General features: G+C 44.5%; 1 pseudogene; it reads left to right on the top strand.

Annotated features, from left to right (window-relative positions):
- The window catches only part of LOC135505509 (utrophin-like), a 224,123-nt pseudogene that overhangs the window by 149,354 nt on the left and 53,245 nt on the right, over window positions 1-21,524 (top strand).

A 21,524-nucleotide genomic window follows, 5' to 3' on the forward strand; every position in this document is an offset into this window, starting at 1 on the left:
CTAGGGTTTTTTGGGATGATGGTGTTGATGTGAGCTATGACCAGCCTTCCAAGGCACTTCAGGGCTACAGACGTGAGTGCTATGGGTCGGTAGATTTTTAGGCAGGTTGTCTTAGTGTTCTTGGACACAGGGACTATGGTGGTCTGCTTAAAACATGTTGATATTACAGACTCGGACAGGGAGAAGTTGAAAATGTCAGAAAAGGCACTTGCCAGTTGGTCAGCGCATGCTCTCAGTACATGTCCAGGTAATCCATCTGGCCCTGTGGCCTTGTGAATATTGACGTGTTTAAAGGTCTTACTCACATCGGCTGCGGAGAGCGTGATCACACTGTCTTCTGGAACAGCTGGTGCTCTCATGCATGTTTCAGTGTTATTTGCCTCGAAGCGAGCATAAAAATAGTTTAGCTCATCTGTTAGGCTCGTGTCACTGGGCAGCTCTCAAACTGTGCTTCCCTTTATAGTCTGGTTTGCAATGGTTTGCAAGTCCTGCCACATCCGACGAGCGTCAGAGTTGGTGTATTACAAATCGAGCTTAGTCCTGTATTGATGCTTTGCCTGTTTGATGGTTCGTCAGAAGGCATAGCGAGATTTCTTATAAGCTTCTGGGTTAGAGTCCAGCTCCTTGAAAGTGGTAGCTCTAGCCTTTTGGCAGCTCTAGCCTGCTGCCTGTAATCCATGGCTTCTGTTTGAGGTATGTACGCATGGTCACTGTGGGGACGCCGTCTTCGATGCACTTATTGATGAAGCCAACAACTGATGTGGTGTTCTCCTCAATGCCATCGGAGGAATCGCGGAAAATATTCCGTTCTGTGCTAGCAAAACAATCCTGTGGCTTCGCATCTGCTTCATCTGACCACTGTTTTTATTGATCTAGACAATGGTGCTTCCTGCTTTCATTTTGCTTGAAAACAGGAATCAGGAAAATAGAAAAATGGTCAGACTTGCCAAATGGAGGGCGAGGGAGATCTTTGTATGTGTCTCTGTGTGTGGAGTATAGGTTGTCCAGAGTACTTTTTGGTAAAACAGATTTAAGTTTCCCTGCATTAACGTTCCCGGCTACGAGGAGTGCCGCCTCTTGGTGAGCTCTTTCTTTTTTGCTTATGGCGGAATACTCTCTCGGTATGTACTGTGGACTACAGCTTATCATGAGAAACTCTAATACAGGTGAGCAATAGCTCGGTACTTCCTTAGATATCGTGCACCAGCTGCTGTTTATAAAAATACATAGACTGCCACCCCTTGTCTTACCAGACGCTGCTCTTCTATCTTGCCGGTACATCGTATAACCAGCCAGCTGTATGTTGATGTTGTTGTCGTTCAGCCATGACTCCGTGAAGCATAAGATGTTACAGTTTTTAATGTCCCGTTGGTAGTTTAATCTTCCGCGAAAGTCATATATTTTATTGTCCAAAGATTGCACTTTCGCGAGCAGAATGGAGGGGTTGGGGTTTATTTGATTACCTGCGAATTCTCAGAAGGCAGTCGGACCTTCGGCCCCTCTTTACCCGCCTCAGAAGGCAGTCGGACCTTCGGCCCCTCTTTACCCGCCTCAGAAGGCAGTCGGACCTTCGGCCCCCTTTACCCGCCTCAGAAGGCAGCCGTATCAGAAGGCAGCGTATCCTTCGCGTCGGGCTCGTCAGAGTCGTGAAAGGAAAAAGAGGATTCGGCTAGTCCGTGGTGAGTAATCACAGTCCTGATGTCTAGAAGTTATTTTCAGTCATAAGAGACGGTAGCGGCAACATTATGTACAAAATAAGTAAAATAATAAGTTAGAAACACAGCAAATAAGCGAGCAAAATAACATAATCGGCTGTGGGCACATAAAACATCTGCCATCTTCTCCTCTGGTTGCAGGTCTTGTTTGGCACCGATGAGACAGTTCGGTACCTTCAACACATCAACAACGGTGGTGCTGATCTCTGAGTTCCTGTCTGAGCTCATTACACAACAATTACATTCCGATAGGCATTACAAGTAGAATATAATTGACTCAGAAACATTGGTGCACACATGGAAAAGACTAAATCTCTAACCGAGTTTGATAATGAATGTTGCATTCTATATGGCACTTCCAAGCCCCTTTGGTTGATTCAGGCAGTAGCTTCAGAACAGCCAACCTTAACTGCTTATTTAAGAAGATGCATCTCTGTGTTGTTCTTCAAATCCGAGAGATTCTTGAATTGTCACTAGTTACCACCAAGTCAAAATTGCCTATATCATAAAAATGAATGTAATATTATTTTAAGGTTAGGTATAAGGTTATCAGTGTGGTTAAGGTGAGGGTTAAGTTTAAAATCAGATTTTATGAAGATGCATTTTAGAAATTGTTGGGGTTCAGCCATAATTATGAAATTGTTGCTGGGGTAACTAGTGACAACCGATTCCAAAACGCTGTCCTTGGTACCAAACCATCTCTTTCACATTCTGGGACCTGAACATCTGTGTGATCCTTGTATTCTTCAAGCTTTAACATGTGTACATACGTCACAGCTTTGTCCTTGTAAAGGTTACTGCAGGTAATCTTAAACTTGGGAGTTTCTGAGGATACATGGAGACGGATGGCAAAGGGAGAGGGTTAGAACCTGACAACTCTTGTCGGTTAATTCCATGACGACAGTCCTGAAATTTCCAATCCAGATCCAGAGGAGGTAGTAGGCAGCTGGGGTAGTCCATTTGTTGATTGAGACAGTGTCCTTCATTCTGTGTTTGTCATTCCGCTGCTTTGGTCTGAATACATCGTGGCAAGACACAGGCGGGTTGCCAGATCAATCAACTCCCCATGTTTCATCTTTGGGGATAAGGCTGGCTTCTCTTTGATGTGACTCCTTGACACTTATTGGAATTGCAACATTTATTGTAATTACTCCGACTGCTGTTGACATGAGTTTTGTTGTGTGCGTGCATGTGCTCGTGTGCATGCATGTGTGTGTACATGTTTATGCCACAACTGCGGCCGAATCCTCAAGCTGTTCGAGTTTTGCTGTGTGCGTGCATGTGCTCGTGTTCATGCATGTGTGTGTGTACATGTTAATGCCACAACCGGGGCTGAATGCTCAAACTGTCCATTTCTGACTGCTTAGTGTCCAAATTCTCACTGGGACACAATAATATCCACTCAACCGTGATTGAATCAGGCCCTGACGAGTGTAGGACAGCTGCAAAAGACACTCTGAGCGGTGCTCCAGTGATATTTGCAGTGCAAGACGTGTGTGTGTGTGTGGAGGAAGGTGTGAAAGTGTCAGCCATTTCAGAGCATGATGAATAGGGATGAACACCTGCTGACGGCTTCTGTCGTCAGTCTCCCCTGTGTTCTACTGTCAGCACTTCACTAGCTACCCTGTCTTTTCTCACTCTCTCTCTGTCTCTCACTCTCGCTCTCTCTCTTTCCAACTCTCTCTGTCTCTCTCTCTGTGGAGACAGTCTCACCCACAATAACCTAATCACAGAGACACTGGTGTTCTCACAACAGAATAGACATCTAATTTTAAACCCACGACTTCTTTTTAAAACGTTAAATCATTACAGTCCCTTGATACCAGTGTGGGTACAGGCAGGTATTTTTTTCCGAAGCGGAATACCTCCAATTTTTATCAGTTCTCTGATCACATGAAGCAGTGCAGCAGACAGACTGACACAAACCCCACTCCTGCTTATCAATGTTGTCGTCTGGAGTACTAGACTCAACACGACTCTCTCTCCTTGATCAGATCTGTTTTTTTGTTTTTTTTGTTTGCGTTTTTAGTTCAAATGTTGTTTATTTTTGTTGATTTACCATACCATATTGAGAGTGGGCATGTGGAGATGAGAGAGGTGTGATTGTCTGTGTCTCCTTGTGCATCACTCTGAAGGCGTCCTGGATAATTTGTATGCTTTGGTAATCACAATCAAAACCGCGTTTCTGATTTGTGTACATGGGCCTCTATCTTTAAGCCGATAAGACAACAGGTAGAGAAGGCAGTCTAGACAGTGATTGCACAGAGCAATGTATGTGTGTGTGTGTGTGTGTGTGTGTGTGTGTGTGTGTGTGTGTGTGTGTGTGTGTGTGTGTGTGTGTGTGACAAAAGCCTTATCGTTATCCCCTGTTGTTTTCCAGCCACCAGACTCAGACTACCTGCTGGGACCATCCAAAGATGACAGAGCTCTACCAATCGCTTGGTATGGAACACATACACAACCAGAAATGCATGCACACACATAGACTCTCCTCCACTCATAAACTTTCAATCCAAGATAGCGTAGCAGTCGGACGTGGGTTTGTCTTGTCCAGTCTCATTTTTTTCATATATTTTAATCTTAATATATCAAGCTACGATCTAAATATACTTTCCTGCCACCTGCCTCACCCAATGTGGTACGGATCTGCTATTTTTATACGTTATCACTGGAACCTCCATCAGAAGCTAGCCAGCTAACTAGCTAATCGCTAGTAGTCACTGTTAGCCACGGCTAGCGGTCTTCACCTTCAGATCGGACACCAGTCAGCTTTAGCTTGGTCAATACCTGCCAGTCTGCACAGCGCGATATCAACCCAGAGAATATCGGACAGCTTTTCTCCACCACATCACCAAATTCCTGCCGCAAGATCTGGGCGATTACAACGGATCATCGCAGCAAGCGAGCTGCAACAGAGTGGCTACCGCTGACTAACGCCTCTGTCCCGACGCAAGCACCAGGTAGTCTTGACCAAGCCTCAACCCATCTCTAGGCTCGCAAAAGAGGTATACCCGCTAATTTGTGGGCTACAATACCTCTTTTGCCAAAGGGCCTGGACCCTTTATTGCCGACATGGAGCCCCGCCGAACCATCACGACTGGTCGTCCGATTCGGTTTCAACAGGTATTTCCATTGCGATGTCACCAAAGACCCATCTGCTAGCCCCGGCCCGCTAACCTTCTGAACACCGTGCCTCCTACTCGCCTAGCATAGTAGCGACTACCGAACAGCTTCCGGACTCACCAATTGCTGTTTATTGGACCATATGATCACCCGGCTACACATGCCTCTCTCTAATGTTAATATTCCTTGTCTTCTGCTGTTTCGGTTAGTTATTGTTTTCTTTCACTGTAGACCCACTAGACCAGCTCAACATGCCTGAGATAGCTATTTTGTCACACACCCCACACATGGGGAGACCTTACCTGGCTTAGGTGGTGTCTCCAGAGATGTAAGCTCTCTCATCGTTACTCATTGCCTAGGTTTACCATCACTGTACTCACTTCCTACCATACTCTTGTCTCCACATTATGCACTGAATCTATTCTACCACGCCCAGAAATCTGCCCCTTTTATTCACTGTTCCCAACGCACTAAGCGACCAGTTCTTATAGCCTTTAGCCGTACCCTTTCCTATTCCTCCTCTGTTCCCCTGGTGATGTAGAGGTTAACCCAGGTCCTGTAGCCCCCAGCATCACACCGATTCCCCAGGCGCTCTCATTTGTTGAATTCTGTAACCGTAAAAGCCTTGGTTTCATGCATCCTAACATCAGAAGCCTCCTCCCTAAATTTGTTTTATTCACTGCTTTAGCACGCTCCGCCAATCCTTATGTCCTTGCCATGTCTGAATCCTAGCTTAGGAAGGCCAGCAAAAATTCTGAGATTTCTATCCCCAACTACAACATGTTCCATCAAGATAGAACTGCCAAAGAAGTCAGAGTTGCAATCTACTGCAGAGATAGCCTGCAGAGTTCTGTCATACTATTCAGGTCTGTGCCCAAACGGTTTGAGCTTCTACTTTTAAAAATCCATCTTTCCAGAAATGTCTCTTACTTTTGCCGCTTGTTATAGACCCCCCCCCCACCCCCCTCAGCTCCCAACTGTGCCCTGGACACCATACGTGAATTGATTGCCCCCCATCTATCTTCAGAGTTCGTACTGTTAGGTGTTCTAAACTGGGATATGTTTAGCACCCCGGCCGTCCTACAATCTAAGCAAGATGCCCTCAATCTCACACAAATTATCAAGAAAACTACCAGGTACAACCCTAAATCTGTAAACATGGGCACCCTCATAGATATCATCCTGACCAACTTGCCCACTAAATACACCTCTGCTGTCTTCAACCAGGATCTCAGCCATCAATGCCTCATCGCCTGCTTCCGTAATGGGCCTGCGGTCAAACGACCACCCCTCACCACTGTCAAGCGCTTCCAAAAACACTTCAGCAATTAGGCCTTTCTAATCGACCTGGCACCTGTATCCTGGAAGGATATTGACCTCATCCCGTCAGAAGAGGATGCCTGGTTGTTCTTTAAAAGAGTATCCCTAACAATCTTAAATAAGCATACCCCATTCAAAAAATGTTGAACTAAGAACAGATATAGCCCTTGGTTCACTCCAGACCTGACTGCCCTTGACCAGCACAAAAACATCCTGTGGCGTACTGCGTTAGCATCGAATATCCCCCGCATTATGCAACTTTTCAGGGAAGTCTGAAACCAATATACATAGTCAGTTAGGGAAGCTAAGGCTAGCTTTTTCAAACAGAAATTTGCATCCTGTAGCTGTAACTCCAAGATGTTTTGGGATACTGTAAAGTCCATGGAGAACAAGAGACCCTCCTCCCAGCTGCCCACTGCACTGAAGCTAGGTGACACAATCACCACCGATAAATCTACAATAATTGAGAATTTCAATAAGCAATATACTACGGCTGGCTATGCTTTCCACCTGGCTACCTGTACCCCTGCCAACAGCTCTGCACCCGCCGCAGTAACTTGCCCAAGCGATATCCCGCAACTTCTCCTTCACCCAAATTCAGATAGCTGATGTTTTGAAAGTGCTGCAAAATCTAGACAATCTAGACAAATCTAGACAATCCGGACCCGCTCTTTCTAAAATGATCTGCCAAAATTGTTGCAACCCCTATTACTAGTCTGTTCAACCTCTCTTTCATATCATCTGAGATCCCTAAAGATTGGAAAGCTGCCACAGTTATCCCCCTCCTCAAAGGGGGAGACACTCTAGACCCAAACTGTTACATACCTATATCCATCCTGCCCTGCCCTGCCTTTCTAAAGTCTTTGAAAGCCAAGATAACAAACAGATCATCAACTGTTTGGAATCCTAACATATCTTCTCCACTATGCAATCTAGATTCCGAGCTGGTCATGGGTGCACCTCAGCCACGCTCAAGGTCCTAAAGGATACCATAACCGCCATAGATAAAAGACATTACTGTGTAGCCGTTTTCATTGATCTGGCCAGAGAAGAGAAATATTGTCAAAAAAAAGGAAGAAGGAACGTAACTCGGTGTGTACATTATTACAAATGAGTGCAGTGAATGAAGTAATTGCAGAAACTTCTGAAGTGAAGAATTAGATGAAAATTAAGGAACACAAGGAATAAGGAAACTGAACAATTAACTGTGAAAATGGCAACCATTGGTCGAGTACCAGAGTTTGAGGCTACAAAAGAGGATTTTGATTCCCATTTGCAGTGTTTTGAGCGTTAGCTGGCTGCAAATGAAATCAAAGATGGAAAGAAAGCAGACGTATTTCTCAGTGTTTTGGGTCCAACTGAGTATGGATGGCTGAAAGGTCTCATTAAACCAATGAAAGCAGTGGAGTTGAACTATGCAGAACTGACTGAAACTCTTTCAAGGTATTTCAAGCCTAAGCCAATTCTCATTGGAGAACATTTCAGATTTTACCAACGTCACCAGAGTCAAGGGGAAACCGTGGCTGACTACATCCTTGCTTTGAAAAGGCTGGCAAGTACATGTGAGTTTGCACAATTTCTTGATGATGCTCTCCGAGACAAGTTTGTATGTGGTCGCACAGGTGAAGCATATCACAGAAGGCTCCTGTCAGAGAAGGACCTGACCTTTAAGAAAGCCTGTGATATAGCCCTTGGACTCGAGCTTGCCCACAGGGATACTATTGAGCTACCGGGACATGCAGAATGTCAGAAAGGTGTTCACAAGGTCAGTGATGCACATGGTGAAAAAAGCTCACAAAAGTCACACTTTTTTCAGTCCCGTCCTCACAAGGTTACACAAGAACAAAGCAGCCCACATCTCAAAGGTTTAAGCCAAGTTGCTACAGATGTGGGGGAGCTAATCATCATCACAGTGAATGTCGATTCCAAAATGAAAAGTGTGGAAAGGTTGGACATTTACAGAGAGTGTGTAAAGCCTCGAAACACACAGCAAGAGCGCACAAAGTGTCAGACGCAGCACAAGAAGAGGAAGGTACAACTGAAACAGTAGTGGAACTGTTCACAGTGTACACAGCTCAACAACTAAAAGATGGAATCTATCTCAACATGGAGTTAGCGGGAAAACCAGTAAAAATGCAGCTGGACACCGGAGCGTATGACTCTACAAAGAAAAACTGAAAGAGTCCCCTCTTCAGCCCGCGTCCATCCGCCTTTCTTCATACACTTGTGACACTATTCCTGTGTTAGGGCAGATCCAGGTACCAGTCCGGTATGAGGGGAAGGAGTGGACGCTACTGCTTGTCATTGTTAAAGGAGAAAAATCAGCCTTGTTAGGCAGAAACTGGCTACAAAAGATCAAGTTGAACCAGCACCCACAAATATATCTCAGAACTGAGGTCATTTTTGGGGCTCCTGAACTATTACGGAAAGTTTGTGGCAAACTTGTCCACATTGTTGCATCCGCTTCACTAACTGCTGCAGGCCGATACAAAGTGGAATTGGTCCCCACAATGCGAAGAAGCATTCAAGACTTGAAAACAGCGTCTGCTAAAGAGCAAGTGGCTTGCATACTATAACACAGAGATGAAGCTGAGACTCACGTGTGATGCATCTCCATACGGAGTAGGAGCCGTCATCTCACATGTTCTATCGTCAGGTGAGAAACACCCTATTGCATTCGCATCACGGACTCTGTCACCAAATGAGAAAAATTATGCTCAAATTAAGAAGGAAGCTCTGAGCATAATATTCGGAGTGAAGAAGTTTCACAAATACCTCTACGGAAGGAAGTTCCAACTGCTGACAGATCACAAGCCTCTGTTGGCCATCCTTGGACCAAAATCAGCTATACCAACCCTTGCTGCACTTGAATGCAACGTTGGGCTCTGATATTGTTAGCCTACGTCTACGAGATTGAGTACAGACTATCCAGTGATCACGCAAATGCCGATGCACTATCGAGACTACTGTGCAATAGGGACTCTGACAGTGAAGATGATAGAGCAGTCGTCCAGATCTCTCTCAGTGATGAACTGCCCATATCTGCTTCTGACATAGCAGAGGAAACAAGGAAATACCCAGTGCTTTCCAAAGTCTTGGACTTAACATTAGGCGGTTGGCCAACCTTCGTAAATGACGATAATCTTCGTCCATTCATCGACAAGAAAGACCAGTTGTCCACTGATCAAGGGTGTGTTCTGTAGGGATCAAGGGTGGTGGTACCTCACAAATTCCAGAGAAGACTGCTATCTGACCTGCATGAGGGACATCCAGGGATCACTCGAATGAAAGCACTCGCTCGCAGTTATCTGTGGTGGCCTGGACTGGATCAGGACATTCAACAGCATGTAGGCCACTGCTCACCTTGTGAAGCTGTTCGCAACAAGCCTGCTGCTGCACCTCTTCATCCATGGTCCTGGGCTGCTACACCTTGGGAACGCATCCATGTGGATTACGCTGAAATTGACAAGCAACATTTCCTTGTTGTCGTCGATGTCCATTTCAAGTGGATGAAAGTGTTCCCTACTCAACTGACCACAGCTGAGAAGACCATAAATCTTCTCAGACACCTGTTTGCATCCTTTAGGACTAGTCAAGGAGCTCGTATCGGACAATGGCCCTCCGTTCATGTCAAACGATTTTGAAATGTTTCTCAAGAACAACGGAGTAAGGCACAACCTGTCGCAACCTTACCATCCGCAATCAAACGGAGCAGCGGAAAGAGCCGTGCAAACCTTTAAGAAGGCCTGGACTAGACTCGAGGTTCAGTCTGTGCCCACCCACCAAAGGCTTCCCCGGTTCTTGTTTACTTACCGTAACACCCCACACACAGTAACGGAGTGTACACCAGCTGAACTGTTTCTGAAACGCCAACCACGTACCCGCCTGACATTGTTGAAACCAGACTTGTCAAGCACTGTGGCAAAACACCAGCTACAGCAGAAGAAAGCTCATGACAGACACTCAGACTGTCCGAGAATTCAAAGAGGAAGAGAGGGTGATGGTACGTGATTTCAGACACCCTAAGCGCCTGTGGAACTCAGGTGTGATCTTGCAACGCAGAGGACCTTTGACTTACCAAGTCCAAATTGGTCGCCCCAGCAGAGACATGCCGAGAGAACAAGAACAATAACGACTGTGGACGTATGGGAGAGACAGAGCCTGACCTTCCACCCGAACCTGGCCCACCACAGGAAACCCAGGAGGAGATATCCTATTCGACAGCGAAGGGCACCTCAAAAGCTTGGCCTGTGAGTCGAGCTGGTTAAGGAGGTAACAGACAGTAAAACAAACATTTTAATATGTCCTCGATAAAAGGAAAGAAAATGGACATTACCTGGGTTAGTTATTAGGACACAAACTCCATCTTCGGGGCAGAATAATTCCCTGGATTTGTGCTGGGCTCTGAAAAGTCTGCTTCAACCCAGTAGTTGAAATATTTTTAAGAATGCATTGTTCAGATATTGCATTAGTAGTTACCTAACATATTTACCTTGTTCTCTCGGAGTTAAACACTATGGGGGAGGAGTGTAGTATCTGGAATCTACATCTGCTTATATTAGTTACTGTGCGGTTACTAAGCAGTAATGCATTACAGCAGTGTTACGTTACTACACCTAATATGAAATGTACATGCGCACTGGGGTGCCGGGAACTGTAGAGCACGAGGGGTTTTGACTAAACGAAAACTAACTGTTCTCCCGTCTCCTTCTCTCTTCTGTCAGTCACCTCATTCTTATCGGCAGACTCAATAGCCTTGGTTTCTCAAAGGAATGCCTAGCCTTGTTCACCAACTGCTTCTCAGATAGAGTTCAGTGTGTCAAATTGGAGGACCTGTTGTCCATGGGTGTGCCACAGGGTGTGCCACAGGGTTCAATGGGTGTGCCACCTCCATGGGTGTGCCACAGGGTTCAATTCTCGGGCCGACTCTTTTCTCTGTATATATCAATGATGCCGCTCTTGCTGCTGATGAATCTCTGATCCACCTCTACACAGACAACACCATTCTGTATACATCTGGCCCTTCCTTGGACACTGTGTTAACAAACCTCCAAACAAGCTTCAATGCCAGATGACACTCCTTCCGCGGCCTCCAACTGCTCTTTAAATGCTATTATTATTATTATTACTATTATTATTATTAACTAAGTGCATGCTCTTCAATCAATTGCTGCCCACACCTGCCCGCTCATCCAGCATCACTACTCTGGACGGTTCTGACTTAGAATATGTGAACATCTACAAATACCTAGATGTCTGGTTAGACTGTAAACTCTCCTTCCAGACTGACATTAACTTCTTACGTCGAGCAATCCCGTATCCGGGAGCGTAATCATAGCCTCAAGCTCATTAGCATAACGCAACGTTAACTATTCATGAAAATCGCAAATGAAATTAAAGAAATATATTCACTCACAAGCTTAGCCTTTTGTTAACAACACCGTCATCTCAGATTTTCAAATTATGCTTTTGAACCATAGCTACACAAGCATTTGTGTAAGAGCTAGCATAGCATTAAGCCCAGCATTCAGCAGGCAACATTTTCACAAAAACAAGAAAAGCATTCAAATAAAATAATTTACCTTTGAAGAATTTCAGATGTTTTCAATGAGGAGACTCAGTTAGATAGCAAATGTTCAGTTTTTCCAAAAAGATTATATGTGTAGGAGAAATCGCTCTGTTTTGTTCATCACGTTTGGCTAAGAAAAAAAACAGAAAATTCAGTCATTACAACGCCAAACTTTTTTCCAAATTAACTCCATAATATCGACAGAAACATGGCAAACGTTGTTTAGAATCAATCCTCAAGGTGTTTTTCACATATCTATTCGATGATAAATTATTCGTGGCAGTTGACTTTCTCCTCTGAAGCAAATGGTAAAATGCACGCAGCTGGAGATTACGCAATAATTTCGACGGAGGACACCAAGCGGGCACCTGGTAAATGTAGTCTCTTATGGTCAATCTTCCAATGATATGCCTACAAATACGTCACAATGCTGCAGACACCTTGGGGAAACGACAGAATGTGTAGGCTCATTCCTGGCGCATTCACAACCATATAAGGAGACATTGGAACACAGCGCCATCAAAATCTGGGCCATTTCCTGTTTGAAATTTCATCTTGGTTTCGCCTGTAGCATCAGTTCTGTGGCACTCACAGATAATATCTTGCAGTTTTGGAAACGTCAGAGTGTTTTCTTTCCAAAGCTGTCAATTATATGCGTAGTCGAGCATATTTTCGTGACAAAATATCTTGTTTAAAACGGGAACGTTTTTTTATACAAAAATTAAAAGAGCGCCCCCTATATCGAAGTAGCTAAGCATCTCCAATCCTAAATTAAATCTAGAATCGGCTTCCTATTTTGCAACAATGCGTCCTTCACTCATGCTGCCAATCGTACCCTCGTAAAACTGACTATCCTACTGATCCTTGACTTCGGCAATGTCATTTACAAAATAGCCTCCAACACTCTACTCAGCAAACGGGATGTAGTGCCATCCGGTTTGTCACCAAAGCCCCATATACTACACACCACTGTGACCTGTATGCTCTCGTTGGCTGGCCCTTGCTAAATATTCGTCACCAAACCCACTAGCTCCAGGTCATCTATAAGTCTTTGCTAGGTAAATCGTCACCTTATCTCAGCTCACTGGTCACCATTCACTGGTCACCATAGCAACACTCACCCGTAGCACACGCTCCAGCAGGTATATTTCACTGGTCACCACCTAAGCCAACATCTCCTTTGGCCGCCTTTCCTTCCAGTTCTCTGTTGCCAATGATTGGAATGAATTGCAAAAAATCCCTGAAGCTGGAGACTTAGATCTCCCTCACTAACTTTAAGCATCAGCTGTCAGAGCAGCTTACCTATCACTGTACCTGTACACACCCCATCTGTAAGTAGCACACCCAACAACCTCATGCTCATGTTTATTGTTTTGCTCTTTTGCATCCCAGTATCTCTACTTGCACATCATCATCTGCACATCTTCCACTCCAGTGTTAATGCTAAATAGTAATTATTTCACCTCTACGGCCTATTTATTGCCTTACCTCCCTAACCTTACTACATTTGCACACACTGTACATAGCTTTTTCTATTGTGTTATTGTCTACGTCTGTTTATCTCATGTGTAACTCTGTGTCGTTGTTTTTGTCGCACTGCTTTGCTTTATCTTGGCCAGGTCGCAGTTGTAAATGATAACTTGTTCTCAAGTGGCCTACCTGGTTAAATAAAGGTGAAATAAATGAATATATAAATAATCACCAAAAAATCACATTCACCTCACACACATTTTACACCATGGAGTAGCTCCAAAGTTCTCTCTCTCTCACCTTTTCTTTCTCCCTATCTCACTCGCCCTCTCTCTCACACATACACACATGCACACACACTCACATTCTCCCACTCACACTGACTGTAACATCCAAATGCATGTAGTCATGCCATTGCGGTGGCGAGTGTGACTGTTCTTTAATGAGCAGATGGATCAGTAATAAGCTGTGAAACTCTGGGAACATTTCCTGAGGGCCAACACTCAACAAATAGGACTCCACTCCTCCAAGAGAGGACTTACTAACCCAATTACCATTAATTTCCAGCCATCCCTGTGTGACCACATATAAATTACACTACAGCACATTTTTTCAACAGGTTTTCAGTTTGACATAATTATTTCATGTCTCCCCGCCTTTCCAGTTATTTTATGCCCATGTGTCAGATCGCTATTATACATTCTGTATGATGTATTTCCTCCCTCTGGTTTCTCTCTTTCTATCTTTCTCTCTCTCTTTTTTAGCCGACCTAAACAACGTGAGATTTTCTGCTTACAGAACAGCCATGAAAATCCGCAGGCTACAGAAAGCACTATGCTGTAAGTGTCTTTTTCTATATACTTACACACACCTCAGCTAAATGTCCTCAGGCTGTAGAGATTCCTGTGCCATCAGAATCTTCTCCCTCCTCACCTATTCACATCATAATCCAGGTGCAAGGCATATCAGATGCCTTAATGACCTGATCTACTGCCAAACCGTTTGGCTCTAGTCTGACATGGAGGGGCTAATTTTGAAGTATGTCCATCCCACTTTGCAGGTGTGTGCGTAGATATGTGATTGAGTTTGTGTGTGCCTGTGTGTGTGTGTACATCATTTTGTTTAGCTGAGAATCCACCTGTGCCCTTGTTTGTTTCATTCTAGAAGGGATCATATTGTCTTCTACAATAACCAGCTGGCTATAGCTATCATTGTGTTAGTTGTTCCCTGTTGGTGTGTGGCAGTGCAGAGATATGATCACCTGTTCCTCTGGGTACTGTCTGTACCTTGCTGATGGGACTGAGCCAGGCTCTCTACCATAATTACCCAGGTGTTTATGTTATTAAGAGCGCTCCAACTAATACCCCAAACTTCACTGCTTTACTTTCCTATTTCGCTGTCTGCTTTCTGTCGTGCTGTGGGTGGGTGAGGATGGGTAGGTGCTTGTTGTGCTGAGAGTAGGTGACAGAGTGTTGGTGTGTGGGTGTGTGTTCAGCGTCTTGTTGTTCTATGCATGGAGCAGTGTGTGTGTTAATGATTTTAGATGATTCAGGCACTTTGGGTTCATCTCATATTGCATTCTAATACTTTGCCTCTATTTGCTTGTGATGATGAGTTGAGAGCTCCTAGTACAACTGAGTGATTTGGACCAGAGGCGTTCCGATTCAATTTCACCCATTAGATTACAAGTCAAAGCCTGAGGCATAGACACAGGATCTGTATGTATTAGTTATTACTCTGGCTTAATGTGAGCTCTGAAACGTACAGTGAGTGAGGAAAGAAGGGAACGAGAGTAAGAGAGAGGGGATGAGAGAGAGGGAACGAGTTGGTATATTTTCCTCAAACCCCTTCCCGGTAGCAGGTGTTTTGTTTTTCCTCCATGGACCCCCACTGTGAGACATGTGTATTTGTGTGTGTGTCTCCCACACACTCAGACACCAATATTCCCCTGAGAAATCAACCGGAAAATGCGGTCACTAAAAACGCCAAACTTTTTTCCAAATTAGCTCCATAATATCGACAGAAACATGGCAAACGTTGTTTAGAATCAATCCTCAAGGTGTTTTTCACATATCTATTCGATAATATATTCGTCGGGACAATTGGTTTCTCATAAGAAGCGATTGGAAAAATGGCTACCTCAGTACTTTAAGCAAGATTTTCTGCAGGAGCCATCATGTGACCACTTGCTCAATGTGGTCCCTTACAGCTATTCTTCAACATAAATGCGTAAAAAGACGTCAGAATGCTGTAGACACCTTGGGGAATACGTAGAAAGCGTAAGCTCATTCGTAGCCCATTAACAGCCATATAAGGAGTCATTGGCATGAAGTGGTTTCAAAAAATGTGGCACTTCCTGATTGGATTTTTATCTGGGTTTAGCCTGTAACATTAGTTCTGTTGCACTCACAGACAATATCTTTGCAGTTTTCGAAACGTCAGAGTCTTTTCATTTTTGCATAGTCGAGCATCTTGTTGTGACAAAATATCCCGTTTGAAACGGGAAAGTGTTTTATCCACAAATTAAAATACTGCCCCCTAGTCGTAAAAGGTTAAATGGCTAATTTAGATTAACTCTGAGGCATGGGCTGCAGTAGCTGTAACATAAATTGGTTGGCCTGCCACCCTGGTGTCACACCAATGTCTACAGCCACCTCATATCCTGTCTACGGCATTGTTGTGACATTCCAGCCATCTGTAATTTGCAGTGGCAGTTTCCACTGTTTTTCACCATTTTCTAATGCACTTTAGTTGTAATTGATTGGTCTTAGTAAACAACTTTGGGAAATCCCTCCCTCCATCCAGTGGACCTGTTGGACCTGAAGGTGGCCCAGAGCACCTTTGAACAACATAAGCTTACCCAGAATGCCCAGCTGCTGACAGTGCCTGATGTGATCAACTGTCTGACATCCATTTATGACGGGCTGGAGCAGCAGCACAAGGACCTCGTCAATGTTCCGCTTTGTGTCGACATGTGTCTCAACTGGCTGCTAAATGTCTATGACACGTACGTCGACACACACATTATTTTCATGTATTAAACACACACACGCCCCTTGTAGAATTTGTATTTATTTTATTTTACTTCTTGTGAATGTGTGTTCCCTCACTCTGTAGTGGACGCAGTGGGAAGATTCGTGTCCTGTCCATGAAGATAGGATTGCTCTCGCTCTCCAAGGGCCATCTGGAGGAGAAATACAAATGTAAGTACCAACCATCACACAAAACATCTTTCACACACATAACACACCCAGAAACACTCAAACACACACAAAGTGAAGTCAACTTTATCACTCACTTTGACACACACGCACTGAGGTGAATTGAGAACAGCCCTGTGGTGAGCATTGCAGTGTTCTCCGTGCCAGTGTATCCCATAATGCCCTCTGCCAGGCTGTAATCCCAGCTCAGTTACCCAGGGTGCCGAGCGGCTGGACCCGTGGCAGAGCCCGTGGCAGAGGATGCCAGTGAATGGCCCGTCTAATTAGACCTCCCACTAGTTTAGTATTATTTTTTTTATTGCAGGGGGATTAGGGATATGGCCGGTGCACTGGGGGAGTGTGCTCTGTTGTTCACCCGTTTTTGTGTCCTCGTTTTGTCCTTCAGAGTGGAAATATTAAGTAAGCCTGGGGCTCATGTGATTTTGAGGTCGTTCACAATGATGTCCTACGTAGTGGCTATGAAGGCTTATGTAGCTCAAACACATGGCTGCTCATGAATAAGTATGTTCGGCTCAGGCCGTGCACTAACGAAGAAGATCCATAATTACTTAACCTAATGCAAGCTGACATCAAGACTGGTTTGTGCACATGCAGACATACACACACGCTATGGTAGAAGCGACATTACCATTCCACATAATGAGAGTTGACATCAAGGCAGGGTCTCACACAGAGATCAAATACATGGCCAGGCAGAACAGATAGATAGAAGAGCCACATCTCTCCATTCTACTCTCTGTCGCCTTTCTCTAGTCTCTACTGTATTTCTCTCTCTCCAACGTTCTCGCTGTCTACTGCATCCCTGTATTTTCTTCTCTTCTCACTAGCTCTCCATCTCTCGCTCTTCATCTCACTCTCCCTTCATCCCTCATCTCTCTCTCCCTGTCTCTCTCTTTCTTTCTCTCTCCTTGTTTGTCCTATCGATGAGTAACAATGCAGACAGAGCTCTGAAAAGAATCAACTGAGCTCTTGCTTTCAATTTGGTTTTGTTTTGTTTTACAACTTAAAGAAGAAAAAACATTAGGTGTGTACGTCTAGAACTCTGTCATCCCTTTTAACAACGGGCAGATGCCCCTTCCTCTCCGCTCAGGGCAGGGGTTGTTGGGAAATTGATTGCTCTCCTGTGATAGAGACAGCGGGAGGAAGGGAAAGGAAGAGAGCGAGGGGAGACAGAGGGAGAGAGCGAGAGAAAGACTGTTGATTATTTTGGGTTGTATTCTGACAGGACTCTTCTACTATACCTCCTCCTTCCGGAGCTCTTGGTGATGACTACCCACATGAAGCTATTAATACACACACTCACATAACACACTGACTCACACAACACGCTGATAAAAAGTGACAGTGGACTCTTGGATGAGAAACTGTATTTGTGTAGTCTCCTAGATCAAACACTTTCTTTCTTTCTTCCAGACCTGTTCAGTCAGGTGGCATCGTCAGGGGATAAGTGTGACCAGAGACAGCTGGGTCTGTTGCTCCATGACGCTATCCAGATACCACGGCAACTAGGAGAGGTCGCCGCCTTTGGAGGGAGCAACATCGAACCCAGTGTCCGGAGCTGCTTCCAACACGTATGTAAATGCGTACACCCACACACCTGCATGTGCACACACACACACACACAAGCACACATGCATGCGCACAGGCACTCAGAACACATACACATTGCTCATGAAAGTACAAATATAAACGTTCACGTGGTTGGCCTGTCCTCTAATGTTTTACTGCGGCCACCCAAGCACTTTCCCTGTGTTTATGTCTGGCCACCACTCCTGTTTAATGACTTTTCCATCCCTTGGGTTCACATTTTCATTTTTCTCTTTTCCCATGACTCATGTTTCGTCAGTCATAAACTCTTTGGCAGAATTAAATTAGTAAGCAATAAATATCCCAGATTTCGCTGCTCGGTCTCCCAAAATAGTGGGGGTGATGGAGCGCGGCTGACATTGGGAATGTCATACAGTGTAACAGGAGCCGCTACGGATCTGGAGATGTCTTTACTGTCTGTACGTTCTCCTATCGCCTCAACACTCCCCGTCCTCTCACTCCTTATCTACCTACAACCTCTTTCCATTCTCTCCACCCATTACACCCATTACACCCTTGTCCCCTTTCCCCTTACACTATATTTGTCTTAATTAAGCTTTTATTGTTATTACTTTTTTATTCACATATTTACTTTCCTATTGTTGTTGTATTGTTGAGTGCTGAGCCTGCCAATAAGCATTTCCTTGCCCTGTGTACTCCATGTATATCATGTGTACAGTGCATTCAGAAGGTTTTCAGACCCTTTGACTTTTTTCACAAGTTGTTAGGTTATGGCCTTATTCTGAATTTGATTAAATTGTTTTTTCCCCTCATCATACTACATAATGACAAAGCAAAAACTGGTTTAGACATTTTTGCCAATCTATATATATAAAAAAACTGAAATATCACATTTGCACACATATTCAGACCCTTTACTCAGCACTTTGTTGAAACACCTTTGCCAGCGATTACATGCCTCAAGTATTCTTGGGTATGACGCTACAAGCTTGGGGAGTTTCTCCCATTCTTCTCTGCAGATCCTCTCAAGCTCTGTCAGGTTCAATGGGGAGAGTCGCTGCACAGCTATTTTCAGGTCTCTCCAGAGATGTTTGATCGGGTTCAAGTCTGGGCTCGGCCACTCAAGGACATTCAGAGACTTATCCTGAAGCCAATCCTGCGTTGCCTTGGCTGTGTGGTTAGGATTGTTGTCCTGTTGAACCTTCGCCCCAGTCTGGGGTCCTGAGAGCTCTGGAGCAGGTTTTCATCAAGGCTCTCTCTGTAGTTCGCTCCAATCATCTTTCCCTCAACCCTGACTAATCTTCCATTCCCTGCCGCTGAAAAACATACCCACAGCATCATGCTGCCACTACCATGCTTCACCATAGGGAGGTGCCAGGTTTCCTCCAGGAGTGACGATTGGCATTCAGGCCCAAAAGTTCAATCTTGGTTTAATCAGACCAGAGAATCATGTTTTTCAATGAGAGTGCTTTAGGTGCCTTTTGGCAAAGTCCAAGCGGGCTGTCGTATTTCCTTTTACTGAGGAGTGGCTTCCCTCTGGCCACACTACCATAAAGGCCTGATTGGTGGAGCGCTGCAGAGATGTTTGTCTTTCTGGAAGGTTCTCCCATGTCTACAGAGGAACTCTGGATCTCTCTGACCAAGGCCCTTCTCCCCCGATTGCTCAGTTTGGCCAGGTGGACAGCTCTTGGAAGAGTCTTGGTGGTCCCAAACTTCTTCCATTCATGAATGATGGGGGCCACTGTGTTCTTGGGGACCTTCAATCATGCAGAAATGTTTTGATACCCTTCCCCAGATCTATGCCTTTGACACAATCCTGTCTTGGAGCTCTACAGACAATTCCTTTGACCTCATGGATTGGTTTTTGCTCTGACATGCACTGTCAACTGTGGGACCTTACATTGACAGATAATGTCCAATCAATTGAATTTACCACAGACGGACTCCAATCAAGTTGTAAAAACTTCAAGGATTATCAATGGAAACAGGATGCACCTGAGCTCAATTTCGAGTCTCATAGAAAAGGGGTCTCAATACTTATGTAAATAAGGTATTTCTGTTTTTATTTTTAATATAAATGCAGAAGTTTAAAAAAAGTTTTTGCTTTGCGTTATGGGATATTGTGTATAGATTGATGGGGGGGAAACATAATTTAATGAATTTTAGAATAAGGCTGTAACATAACAAAGGGAAGGGGTCTACATACTTTCAGAAGGGTGAAATGAGGAAGACACATTTCAGTTGAATGCATTCAGTTGTACAACTGACTAGGCATAGCCTTTTCCCTTTGTATATGACAAATAAACAAACTTGAACACACATGCACGCACACACACACCAACATCCGCACCACCACCATTACAACGAGACGGTGTGATATTCACGGTACAATTCATAATGCATTAAAGTTCATGGTGAGAGTGACTGATGGCTCTGGCCTCTCTGCCCAGTAGCCTCTCTCTCTCTCTGTCTCGCTCTCTGTCCATGTGACCTCCCTGTATCAGCCAGTCAGTGAAGAGCCGCCACAGTGCAGTCACCCACTCCATTTGATTGAATGGGGCTGTAATGAATGAGGTGGGGGCCCATAAATACGGCCTGTTCTACAGGCCTTGACCTCCCATTTTCCTCTTTCGCCATCCCTCCATCCTCCCTCTCTCCCTACTTCCTTCGGGTAATTGATCTGTAAGTGCCGTAACTCTGCCCCTTGGATGACAGGAGGGACTCAGGGATGAGGGAGGGAGGGGGAAACAGACGAGAGAACGAGAAAACAGGGAGGAAAATGTAGGGGAGGGTCAGTGGTGTCTGCTTTCTGGCTCAATGCCTTGCAACTCCAGAACTGGTTCTCCATGTCTTTCTGTATGTGTGTGTGTGATCTCAGAGCTGAATCACATAAATCTGACATTTAGCCCCAACAGAGGCACTCAGCTTGAGGTCACTGTAAATAAACAGAGATCACACACACAGGAAAAGGTTTTGAACTTTCCCCTCATTGACCAAAACCATGGTGATTCTCACTTTGTGTGTGAGTATCTTGTGAACCTGCGGACAATTTCTTCCACGAGTCCCGAGAGTTTCCTGTTGGGAGACGCTGTATGGAAACACCTGGTGCCGAAATTGATGACGCATGTTGCACAGCTGAGAGTCAAGTGGAGACGAATGGATTTGGTTCAGTCAGTCGTCCAGAAGAGCCCTCCCAGCTAGCTAGTTTATGCTGGCAACAACTGCAGCATGGCGCTAGTAAAAACTATAAAAGAAAGTGATGTTTATTTCAAATCAAATTACGTTTTATTGGTCACATACACATGGTTAGCAGATGTTATTTCGAGTGTAGCGAAATGCTTGTGGTTCTAGTTCCGACAGTGCAGCAATATCTAACATGTAATCTAACAATTCCAAAAAACTACCTAATACCCACAAGATGCAATAGATGGTATAAAATACATTGTATACATATGAGATGAGTAATACAAGATATGTAAACATTATTTAAGTGGCATTATTAAAGTGACTAGTGATACCTTTATTAAATGGGCAATGATTTCAAGTCTGTATGTAGGC

Source organism: Oncorhynchus masou, chromosome 19 (assembly GCF_036934945.1).
Source record: "Oncorhynchus masou masou isolate Uvic2021 chromosome 19, UVic_Omas_1.1, whole genome shotgun sequence".
Lineage (NCBI taxonomy): Eukaryota > Metazoa > Chordata > Actinopteri > Salmoniformes > Salmonidae > Oncorhynchus > Oncorhynchus masou.